Source organism: Bacillus rossius, chromosome 2 (genome assembly GCF_032445375.1).
Source record: "Bacillus rossius redtenbacheri isolate Brsri chromosome 2, Brsri_v3, whole genome shotgun sequence".
Taxonomy (NCBI): Eukaryota; Metazoa; Arthropoda; class Insecta; order Phasmatodea; family Bacillidae; genus Bacillus; species Bacillus rossius.
The window spans coordinates 69155549-69168968 of NC_086331.1; the positions used below are offsets into that span (position 1 = coordinate 69155549).

Genomic DNA, 13420 nt, shown 5'->3' on the forward strand with positions numbered 1-13420 from the left:
ATGTAACTTTCCTTAATTTTAATAAACAATGACAATTTGAGAAGCTGTATAGTAATGCACGTAAGTGACATACACCACTTTGGCTTCCAGTGATTAAAGTAATAGTTTTTAAGCAAATCAATGAATATGCCTAAATTGTTACTAAAATACTATCATAATGTATGTGTAGTTTAGTTATACTTAGTTATTTAGTAATAATTACTCTGTTTACAATTAGCATTATCTTATTTGTCACCTAAGCTCTATAGCCATATTATTATTACACCACTATTAAACCAACGTCTTTACGATCGAATTTACCATATTGTTGTTTTACACTGTCAGTGCATAGGTTATATAATACACTTTACAATTTTACAAGCACACGAAGAATATTACAGCATTACAAAAACATATTTTAGTAATGTTTAAATGTTTAATGTTTAAGCTACATTAAAATCTGTAGTAACCATACCGCTTTGAAAAAAACACATTAATTACTAAAACATTTCAACATTCCATTTTAATGTTAAAACTATGTATGTTATCATTATCAGCTGACTTCATTCCAACATTACACACCCTCACCTTGATGTCAACACTTTAGTCTGCCACACTGTCGTCTTAAATGATTTCGACTGGACCGCTATATTGGTAACTGCCACATGTTGTTAAATTGAAGTAGTCTTGATAAATTTGTAGTATGTATGGCAGAAAAGCAGCTTCTTCTCTGCAGTCACAGGTCTAGGTACGTTGTACAGTTTATTCAATTGAATGTGTCCAACTGAGATAGGCCTCCAAAATTAGCTGGTTTTAAGTTGATGGATTCGAAAGGGCAATTTTCGTTAAGGGTTTCTTTGTCAAATTGTGCAAATGGCTTATGTCGTGTGGAACGAATCCATTGCATTTTCAGCCAAGATACAGACTGCTTCCTATCATTCGTAATTGCTTGCTGAACGTTTTTATCGACTTAAAATCTTCATTGAACATAACTGTATTTCTCATTGCCTTTGCTACTGCTGTGAACCAGGCTTCTTAACTAAACATCGATCGAGTCTTAGCATAAAACCTCGAAATAACCAAAATCTGCATCGTTAGGCAAGAATGAATGGCCACTCACCATAAACTTATGGCCTATAATATTGATATAATTTTTGGCACTCAAAACGGCTTTCATGCACATTAAGAGTGCGTGATACATGTGGTTCCGAGCAGCAAAATCGATGTTTGCGGCGGAGCAGATTCTGTAAATACCATGACATAAATTGGATTTTGGCAAAATATTAGGATCGATCTTAAAAATGTTATTACTCAAAATTTCGGTATGCGTCTTATTTTATTAATTAATTATTCATAAAAACAGCGAAGTTTAGTAGACGAATGCTAGTATAATTTGATTGTAAATGGAAAACAAAATAATAACATTTTACAACACATATGTGTGCATGAGTTAGAAACAGCAGGATGCATTTAGAAGCAATACCAGCTGAAAAATCTGTTCCGCCGTAACCTTTGTAATCGGTAGACGAATAACGAATTTTACACATCGTAGTTCACACATCCACACACAGATGTCGGGCACTCCACGCGCAGAGGTTCATTGCAGTAACACATCACAGATGTCGCACATGCGGAGGTCGTCACAACTTGTTTTGTTGTATCGCGCTACCACGAAGCCACATTTTTAAATTGAAATAGGTGGGAAATGCTGCAATGGGTGGCAATAAGACGCGTTTTAAAAATAATAGTGACAAAGTAAACCTGTTTCTTTCTGCGAGGCGGAAGAAAAGAAAAGGCAAAGCACTCTCCAAATGGTGGAAAAATTAGAAATTACTTATTTTTAAATTGATGATATTAGTTTGTTTTTGATTCCAAAATCTTTAAAACGATTTTATAACACTTTCCATGTATCTGAATATTTCCAATAACTAAAAGAGAAGTCAGTAAACAAGCTATATGCTTAATAAATAATAGGAAATATGGTAGGAAATATCCACTGTGCGCTACATTTTATTTTATACCGTCTGTTCAGGTATTTTTGAAACAAGCAAATGCTGTCAAAATGATTTTTGTTGGACATCCGTTGGATATGTGTATCGCGCTGTCACCAGCAGGGCGAGCATGGTTCTCTTCACCGCCCGTCACAGGGACGACGCGTCATCGGTATGACGCTTCGCTACTAAATGCGAGCATGGATCTTATTTCGCCTTCCAGCAAGACGCCTTAGCCACGACAGACCCGTCATACGTAAGAAGCAATGGCTTGTCAGTCGTAGACCCGTCATAGCCATCATAACCCCGTCATACAGCCGACTACGTGTGTAACTTTCATTTAATACTGGGAAATAATTCTTTCAAATGAGTTAAATAATATATTTTCGTGAAATTTAAGGTTTTGCCTCAATTCTATTTACTCGGAAATTACGTATGTGAGATATACGATGTATCTAAAAAAAAAAAAAAAAAGTTATGTTTTTCTCTGAACAAACTTCGAAACAACTTGTTTCCGATAATAATCACGCCGCATGAATAAATAGTTTCTATGTTTCGTGTGAATAAGACACATTGATTCTTTTTTCTCGTTATTTTTAACTGCAAAATACTCAGTTTACCAAAATATATCATACTAAAAAAACTGGCAATCTGCCTACTTTTGTCATATAAATAAAAAAATAAAGGTCAGTAGGAGGACAAAATAACGTAATATTTCAACAAGATAGAAGATAACATCACATTAGTTAATTATTCTGTATAAAAGTTAAGTGTAAAACACCTATAAGCGTGTGGCTTATTAAACTTCTAAAAACAACTAATTTTCCCTTCAGCTTCCTTACGTGTAATAAAATAGACACAACATGCCTAAGTTTTATGAATGTCCACAATCTTGTTTTCGTGTAGGTAGTTTTCTATTGGCAGATACACTAACTGCCAAATAAAACACCTCCTTTCTGTAAATTCACTGACAACCTCTGCATATTATCGATTGCCAAGCCGTCGTAGGTAAGGCGCCTTAGCGATGACGGGAGAGATATGACGATGGGATCGGTGCTCGCATTTTCACGCGGCCGTCACAACTCAGCCGTCATACCGGGGGGGGGGGGGGGGGGGGGGGGGAGGGAGGAAACGGCTGAAAAAACCACGAAATATCACCAGAGGGAAGGGGGGTTAAAAAGTTGCAAAAAAAACATCACGTGATTAATGGACGACCCCTTATACCTCTCCCGACTAATATCTGGCCAGATTATACTGATTCAGAACTAACTGGCTGCGTGCACATCGCACTGTACCATTTTTTCTGTTCTGGTGAGCTGTTGGCAGCAGTAATTGTTCCACCAAGTTAACAATATTAAAATATGTGTAGAAATTATTAACATGACAACATACTTACATAATGAACTTGTAGTCACGTGTTATGAAAGTAAGCAAATGCTTGTGTTGTATGGCTTGGGTCATAGGGCCAACGTAATTTTTGTTAACAATTAACATTGGCCTTTTTACAACCAAGTTATACAACTTCCTCGTCTTGCGTATTGACGACTGTACTGCTCATGCCGTATTTTCAGAACGCAATATGCTTGGACAGCGGACTTTTTTTGTTATATGTTTTTTGTAAACATATCCAGTCACTTGAAGATTTTTAATTTTGCAAAGCCATCAACGCACTTCTCTGCAACAACCCACGCCTCGCCCGGCCTGTGTCGTCTGTGCCCTCAGCGTTGTTGGGATATGCAATAGCTAGGGCTGTGCGAACCTGCAATTTTCAAGTTCGAACTGAACTCGAACAATGACAGTCAGTGTGAAAGGCGGTATAATTTCCTCATTCCACGCATGGTCAGGCTGTAACGCACAGCAGATATTTTTTAATGTTTGCTGCGAAAGAGACTGTAGCATCCGAGACCGGCCGCAGCGTGGGAAGGTATCGCGGGAGAGGGCCGGCAGACAGTCCGCGGCGCCGGGCTGGTGGGGTGGGCCAGTGCGCATTCCACGCACATGCTGCGGCCGGAGGTTTTTGTTTCCTCGTTGCCCCGATTTTACAAAGGCAGCGATACGAATGTCATCCTTGGAACCGTGAGCCAAGGGCGCCCATACCCATGGGCAGGGTAGGGCCGTGGCCCCCCTTCCCCCAACTTTTTGGAAGAGGAAAAAATGTATGGGCTTTTGAGGATTCTTGGCAAATTGAGAGTAATTTTTGACACTTTTAGTCAATTTTTGAAGGTCTTCCCCCCCTTACAAACTATCATATAGTCTGGGCCCACCCCTTCAAACTGCCATATGGGCGCCCTTTCCGTGAGCATACATTAAATCGTGGTTCTAGTATTATTAAAATGTAGAAACTAACAAGTTCTAGTGTTGTCACAAAAAACGAACTCGAACCCAAATATGTTGACACGAACTTGAACCGAACTATTTTAAAGTTCGGTTCGAGTTCGAAATTTCGAACGTTCGTACACCCTTATGCAATACTACTCTTGAAATGTCACACGTGAATGGAAACTTATCAAATAAGCCTAGCATAACAATTATATATCGCGTCTATTAAAAACATTAGTTTAAAGAATTTAAAACTTTTATCCAGAACTCTTTTTGGTCATTACATATTTGGGATTGCTACATCTGGACACACATTAATGTTAATTGTTGCTGACATCACATAACACAGTATAAACAAATACTAAACGTCCAAAATATATACGGCACAACTGCATTGCCAGTTCACTATCTAGGACTAGCTGCCGGCCGAGGTTGACGTGCGACCTGAAAGATAAGGTGTAGCGCTGTAAGCAAATACCGCGTCTACCATAAAAGGCAAGTGAATGGGTGTTATTGGTTTGACAGAGGGGAAAAAGGAAAGGGAGGAGGGCATCGTGTTGTGAGGTTGTACGGGCCAGCAGATTTTTACTTCATAACTGTAGTTCCGGATAACTGGATGCCGGATACACGGGGGAGGAGTACAGTTTAATAGAATATTATAATTGCAACGTAAAATGTTATTGGTCCCGAAATGTTTGTATCAGTACGCAGTGTAACATAGTTACACTTATTTGTAAGTGAGGAGTATTTTAAACTTTTGGGCACGGTAAACGAATCCTACGAGCTGCTTTAGCTTCAATTATTTAATGTGTACTACTTTTGTTGGTGAAGCCTTTTTGTACTCTTGTTCTGTTTTGTGCGAGTACATTACAATAATCGTAATTTTCACCGCGACTGATACTGGAGAACATTGTAAAAACTATTCCAGCTTCTTTAACAATTAATCGTTAATTTGTGGTATCATATGTGGTTTTCTACTAAGACTATGCTTTATTTAAAAATAAATTTTAACGTACTTTATATAGTAAATTTAAAAAACTTATTGGTGGAAAATAACTTGAAAGTTTATGTATTTCATCGCTCAAAGAATTGTTGGAACCTACAGCTTCGAAGCAATTCGATACCCCGAAGATCTTAATGAAATTTAAGAACAACCGTTACTAATACTTATAATTATAACTCTATCTAACAATGTTTCAGAACATCAAATACAGCTCCGTAGGCTCCAATACTTTAGCCACTAGCGACACTAACAATCGCTCACTGTTCGTTCACTATTTGTATTCAAAATGAAGCTAATGATCCGTTATCATTCAAAGTATCTGTATAATTTCTTTATTTTATTTAAAAACCGACATTATAGGTTTGAATTTATCTACAACATTAATTTATTTAAAGTCAAATTCTCTAGTTACACAAGAAAGTAATCTTAGTAACATTTAGCATGTTTGAATGCAGGTGGAGTAATTGGCCAAGTCACTGACCGAGGGAACGTGACCCTGGGTGACCTTGACCCAGATCTTTAACACTAGCCTCTAACCTTGACCTCGAATGAACCTGACCTTAACCCTTACTACCTTACCTAAAACCAACATGGAGAATTTTGGGATCATTTTGGCGAAAAACCGAGACTGCATAAAATGACTCATGCAAACTGAGTCAATAAAGGTGCTTCACCTATGCCATTACAGACATGCTGCACTACGCCAAGAGACTCTGACCCTTTGACCCCATAACACACAAAATTTTTGAAATATTGTCTTTCCCCCAATATTAATGTAACTGACAATATTTCATTTTCGTGACTTTTTATTAATACATACACGACTATGTTACCTTGATCTTTACTACATACCCAAATGAGCCAAAAATCCTTCAGTTTGGTTTTAGGTGCGGTGTTCGGGGTATAGGCCAGGGTAATTCTAGGTGAAGGTAAATGTAGACCAAGACAAATGTTAAAATATGGTGTTATAGGTAAGTGTCAAGGTCCTCCAGGGTCAGGCACCTTCAGTCAATAACCCGGATAGTGCCTTCGTCTGGTTGTGGATGCGATTTGTAAAACTTCGATTCTTACAAGGGCTGAACACGGAATGTCAACTTTCTATAGTATTCAATAGGGCCTATACATTTTTTAAGTTAGTAATGTATTCTATATATTATATGTGTAAAATTTTTACTGTATTCTATATAAATATATATGTAAACTTTCTAATGTATTCTATATACAACATGTATCTAAAACATACTGATAAATTCTGGCAGAATATTCCTGGCGAAAGTACAGGACGAAAACCTGTGTACCATAATTTTCTCGTAAATGGATTCGGAGTTTTGAACCCCCAAAAATCAAATTTTCCTATTCTTGTATAAATTGCACTGCGTATGATGATTTTGTAGAAGGCAAATTTTTCACCACTAGATACGTGGGTTGTAATGAACATCCTTCAATAAATATAACAGCATTTCTGTTTTAGCAAATTTTATCACCTGAAAAGCTAATAATAAATTTAAAAAACCGGGGCTGGCCATTACAAAGCACGTTTGCAAGGTGTACAGTTTCCTTCCTAAAAAATCATATGCCTCAGTTTACTTACTGATGATGTTAATTCCAAGATATGGAAAATTCCATTTTCGGAGGTTCGTAACTCGATTTATGAGTAAAGTGGTTATTAGGCTTTCGTCTTGTATTCTTTCCAGAAACAGCCTGCCGAAGTTTGTACGTATGTTTTAGATACTCGTTGTGTATATATGTATTCTATATATATGTGTGTGTATTCTATATATATATAGTATCTACTCAATAAGCAAGAGTAAACTTACTTTTGTTAAGTTGCTGAACCTATGACTGGAAAGAAAACGCTACGTAACATGAACGAAAAAAAATCTAAAGTAATACATAATTTTTCACTCAAATTAATTCCATGTTTTAATAATAATTTTCGATGGGCTCTTTCGTGGGCATCTTTATTGAAAGGCCGCGGTGTGCTAGGGTTAATGGCTGTCGCTCATTAGCTGTTATATTCTCGGTATCATATTTAGATATACGGTAGCTTCAATTACAGAACAGCCACTGAGCGACATGCAGCAAGCCCTCCCACACCTTAGGCCGTGGCCTTCCACCATAGACGGCCATGGCTCTTAACGACAGATATAATTTAGTCTAATTATAGATACACTACTTAAAATATAACAAGACTCGCTGGAAAAGTTTTGAAACCCAGGCCACCGCGAATGCGAGTTCAGTAATTATACCTTCAGAGGTAGTATATATGTGGGTAGTTACCACGACCATGTTCTACATTGTATGAGAAGAGACATACCTTTTTGTTTCTGTAGCGAGAAGTTGGCTCAATTTCAACATAACACAATGATTATATAGTGAACTGTCATTCAATTTCGAAAAACCGATATGGTAATATTTGTATTCAGAAATAACTTCCATTGAGATAAAGTTAATGTTGTCCGAATTTTGACGTTCACTTTTTAAAAAGTTTCTGGCAGTCCAATAGTTTTCTGGTAAAATAAGATCTTTGCAATTCTGTTTACAGAGGAGACCTTTCTTACAAGCTAAACGTCAAAATTCGGACAATGAAATAGATTATAGTAGTTCTGTTTAAATTATGATTACCAGTTGTGATTGCAATAATAATTTATGTGTAATATACTGTAATGCCAGTAACATTCACTTTTAAGTTCACTTAATTGGTTACAGAGCAAATATTATGTTGATCGATAAAAAAAGGTATACTTAGGGTAGGGTGGGGCTATTTGGGTCGTGGGGGTTTTTGAGTCGAAATAAGACTTTCGGCTACTGCGCAATAACTCCGCGCATCATCGGCACGGACTGGACTTAAGGAGCGAGAAGAAGGTTGTGCTGAGCAGACGGACATGTTGTGTGCGGATGTTATGTGATATTTTGTGTACGGATGGGCGGCGAACGGCGCAAGGTAATCACCTCACTGTCTTGAAATATTAAACTGTAACTTTAATACCCGGGGAAATAGTGATATCCAAGTGTAACATGAAACTTTATCGTAAGTGTTATATGTCAAACGAAAGAAGAAGCATTTGTGAGTCTCTTAGTATATTCACAGCAAGAATTATTTTTAATGAATTTAATATTTTGCTCATTTTGTGATTTAAAGTAATTGGGGCTATTTGAGTAGTTTTTCTGGGGCTATTTGAGTCAACAATGGGGCTATTTGGGTCAACACAAAAGTGATTTTTGTGATACCAAGGATATATTTATTAAATGTAAAGAGGGTTTTTGCTAATATTTATTATATTACATTACATTTATATGAAAAAGTTTTGTTGCACACCATATTATGTAATTTTATCTCACTTTTTTCAGATGGTTCAGATGGTTCGCACTTACAAAAGGACTCGTGCATATTTAAAGTGGACAAGTGAGCAGCTTAATTTAGCATCCAAAGCTGTCTTGGAGTGCCGTTTAAGCGTGAGAGCGGAAGCAAGAGTATAACGAGCACATGCCATCAGGAACGGTAGTTAAAATGTCAGAGTACATAAACGAGGAAATATTTCTCTTTTGGTTAAAATATTTTAATGTTTTTAGGGTTCCCGGAAAATGTCTTCTCGTGCTGGATAGACATTCTTCTCACTGCTCCCTCGAATGCTTGGAGTTTTGTGAAGAAAATGACATTGAACTTCTTTGTCTGCTCCCACACACAACTCATGTGCTTCAACCCATGGACAGAACTGTGTTTAAGACTCTCAAAACCTACTATCATGCTGAAGCCACGCAGTATATCCATAGCCAACCAGGTGGAAAACTCAGCAAGATCAATTTTGGGGAACTGTTCAAAAAGGCCTGGATCAAAACTGCAACGCCAGTTCTTGCAGAAAAAGGTTTTCAATGTACAGGAATACATCCATACAATCCTGAAATAGTCCCTAAAGAGAAATTTTTACCATCGACACTATTCTACACACAGCAAGAACCACCTGGGCTAGAGAGCTCTATTCCATCGACTCCACTTTCTGGAGAATCTGCTTCTACGCAAAAAGATCGTGATTCCTCCGAGATATCAACTGCAACTTTAACCACGGAGCAGTTGTCTTCAAAGTCTCCAGATTTTTCAAAGATTCTCTCAATGCCAGTTAAAACAAATAGTAACAAAAAACAAGGAAGCAGAAAACAAAAATTTCGACTTTTGACATCAAAAGATAATATTTATGACTGTAGAGCAAAGCGGCAAATAAAACTACTGAAAGGACAACCATGCAAGAAACTAAAGAAAAATTCCAGTGCAAGAAGTGTTCACTGTCCAGCTGAAGATTTACGTGAAATATCTACAAATTCATCTTCTGAGGATGATCCAAACGAAGTATCAATGCACTGCGAAGGAACTGATAACACACCGTGTAGTTTTTGTAGCCTACGTTATAACTCCTTGGAATCGCTGAAGAAAGGTGACTGGATAGCTTGTCAGCAATGTGCTCGCTGGTATCATGAAGTTTGTGTTGGATCTGTTGGTCAGAAAATGTTTGTTTGTGGGAAATGCATTTAATGCCTATGGAAACTCGTGTTTCTGTTTACTTTTTAAACATGGTCTTAGTGGACATTTTATTTATTAGGAAACATTTGTACGCGAAATATTGCCTAAAGGGACTTGCACATAACTTCGAAGCACAATTTATGTTATTTAACAGCTCATTTACTCCCGAATTAAATATAAATTTTAACGACTCAAATAGCCCCTTGCGAAACCCAAATAGCCCCACATATTCTATTATTGACATATTTTACAATGGGTTTGACTTTTATTTCTGTAGTATGCATTTTGATAGATACGACTTCTATAACTGAGATACATGTAATTCAATAAGTGCAATTACAATGTTTAACAAAAATAAATTTTTAAAATCGATTTAAGATGTAAAATATTTGATTTTAATGTTAGGGTACTCAAATAGCCCCACCCTACCCTAATTATAAACAACATACATTTATAAAAGTTAAATTAAAGTAAAATTAAAGTATGGACATTTGGATTTAAAGAAAATATATAAACTAGTATCTATGTCCATTGCGGGAAAAAAAAAGACAAATTCTTGTTTGACTTTTCAGTCAAAAACGTAGACTACACGGACTTGATGTTTTTTTTAAACTTCGAAACGAAATTTGGAGAAACAATTAGCAAATGTTCATGTAGAAAATAGTACACTAGCAAACTGATTAGGATAATATTTCCTGGAGTAGTTCAGCTTCAGTTGCCTGAGCCAATGCCTAGTAATTCGGGTCAGCCAGACAACGCCGACCAGACAGCGGAAAACTGTTCCAGCCTATCAGGACGCGCCATTGGTATGTCATCTCGCGCGATAAGAGCCGAAAAAGTTGAGGTCAAGCCGATATTTTGTAATGCAGAAAGTGCAGAGATCGCCGATTTTTCAGAGTTTAATATGCTGTTATTTTCTCGAACTATTAACAAATTATGTTTTGTTTTATTCTCTACAAATCAACGGTACATTTGTTACAAAACACGAGTCAGAAACGTCAAGTGTATTAAAAAAGGTATAAATAAGAAGTTTCGTTCTGCAGTTGTCAGGCAGATGATAATACTAAAATATTAGGTATGTAGGTAGACTTGTGTATAAAGTTCTATTTTTTTTTTGTTTCGCTTGCAGTAAAATGTGAAATAAACATGAGTGATAAATTTACTTTGTAATATTTTATGTACCAGAACTGTTGTACGATTTTTATTTAAACTAAGTGGTGTATCACACAGTAACATCCACGAAGCGTAAAATGGACGCCGAAAGAGTTAAGCATAAAATCGGCGTTCCTTTAAACGAAAAAAAAAAAAAAAATGTTCTATCCGCTCTGTCTGGTTATGTGTGAAACGGGCGTGATAGTCCAGTGTCGTGTCTTCTCTTGTGCTTCAGCACATCACAAAGCCGCTGCTTCAGGTGACTCATCCCACCCCTATCAGCCGTCTTTCATTCTTCTTTCTATCTCACTCCACTCCCTCCCCCCCCTCCCGGGTGGCATTCCGTTTTCCTACTAGTTCGCGGGATGTCCGCATGAATACGCTACGTACGCTCGTGGCGGCCGAACGAGACGCTATCCTACGAGGAAAGAATGAACTACTTCAACTGACCGCGCGCGAGAAAATATTATCTCCCACGCACTCTTAATGTAAGTTTTACATTTTTGTTATGGCCAGTGCATTCACCACAGTACATAACCACATGAATATTTAGTGGTATATAAATGTCGGCCCGGGCACATGGGGTTGGGTCGTGGTGTGTTGTTTGGTCAGGGGCGAAGCCAGAGGGGGGTTTTAGGGGTTCTAACCCCCCCCCCCCTCTTAGCCGCAATTATTTTTTCTTAACTGAAAGCAGGTTAGCTAAAAGCCTGGGTGTCTTACTGCTATCACCGGCCACTGCGCTGGAGGGGAAGAGCAAGCGAGCCCTACCGATTCTCCTTCCCTTCCCCTACCCCTGTCGCGAGCAGAAGCTATAACGTTGTGACGCCATGACGGGTCCCAAGCTTTCAAATATCTTACACCTACTGTATTTAACCAGCGCGGTAATTATAAGCAGGTGGTGACTGGGCTTCCAAAAGTGTAAGGATCGCTGTGTGTGTATAGAATTGAGACGACGACATTGTCTCATGTAACTCTTCAAGCTATAGCTAATTGTTTCCAGGAATAGATCAGTTCTGCCGAAACCCAATCCTTTTTATTCCTTTTTTTTTTTTTTGTATTGTCGAGCTTCGAGCATGATTTATGATTTTGAGTGGACGTAAACAAGGCACTTGGATTGATAAAAATATCTTTAATTAATTTCTTCATCACTCAAACAATTTTTTTATTAAAAATTAATAATATTTTTACCATTACAATATTTAAAGTTAAGTACCGAATACTGCTAAAATAGCACTATTTTACACCTTAAAATCCAAATTTTTTTCCGGGGGTGGACCCTCGGACTCACCCCCTTTAATAGGGGGAGGGGGACCATGCTTCTTAACCCCCCCCCCCCATACGCAAATCCTGGCTACGCCACTGTGTGGGGTCAATGACCGACCAACCTCTGATGTCAAGGCCGCCATCATGACGTCATAGCGGCCATCTTGGTGTCAAAAATTCTTCAAAAGTGACTCAAAATTCCTAAGAATTTCCTTATTTCGAGGGGGAAAATTCCCATTTTAAGGGAAAAATTACAGTTTTATTCCCGAAAAAAAAAACTAGGCTTAAAAGTTTCCCAAAGTGGCTTAAATTCCCCATTGGCAAGCCGATCTAAGCTGCTGGGGCCATAACTTTCACCTCGATAGCCATAGTTGCATTTTTCGTTACGACTGCCATAATGATATACCGTAATTATTAGTTAGAATTTCGGGAAAAATTTTAAAAATCCTAAACAAATTAACTAAATTTTAATAAAAATTACATTCCACCATGTTGTGACTGGTCCGCCATATTGAAAATATCTATTTTTATGCTATAAAATCGGGACAATTTTAAAAGTTATATAAAATTTCTTAATTAAATTTTGATAGTGAAATTTATAAAAAGGTACTGGGTTCAAACACAACGAGGTCATTAGACTAAAAATGACTACGGATCCTTCCTCTACGGAAGCCACTGACGAACTGGCCTCCCACCACTAATTCAAAGGAATATATTACATCAGCCAGTATTATGTCATGAAACCATATTGTCGGTCGTCTTGGCCACCATCTTAAAATTATGTAATTATTGTCCTAGAACGTTCGGAAAAAATTACAAAATTCAGTAAAAACATCGTTTATTAAAATAAAAATTTACTCGGATGATTTCCGTTCATGGTTCGATCCTTGACTGATGCAAAAAGGTAATTTTAGGTAAATAATATGATGAAAAATCCTAAAAGTAGCTTAGTATCCTAGTCTACCAACCTCCAGTAAGCCAAAGATGCAATAATGCCCGCCATCTAGATAATCCTTAATTAGTTTGCTAGAAATTCGGAAAATATTTAAACATTCATCAAAAAATCACCTATTAAATTAACGTATGATTCGATAGATTATTCATCCAAAGTTTAATACCAGGCAGCACAGAGTTAATTAAATTGATTTATTATATATTAAACAGTCTAAGTTCCATGATTCAATAACTGAAAAACAT

At 37.3% G+C, this 13420-nt stretch overlaps 1 protein-coding gene across 1 annotated transcript in view; it reads left to right on the top strand.

The window, feature by feature from the left end:
* The window catches only part of LOC134529352 (src kinase-associated phosphoprotein 2-A-like), a 281463-nt gene that overhangs the window by 124048 nt on the left and 143995 nt on the right, over positions 1-13420 (top strand). The gene's annotated exons all lie outside the window — the stretch shown is intronic.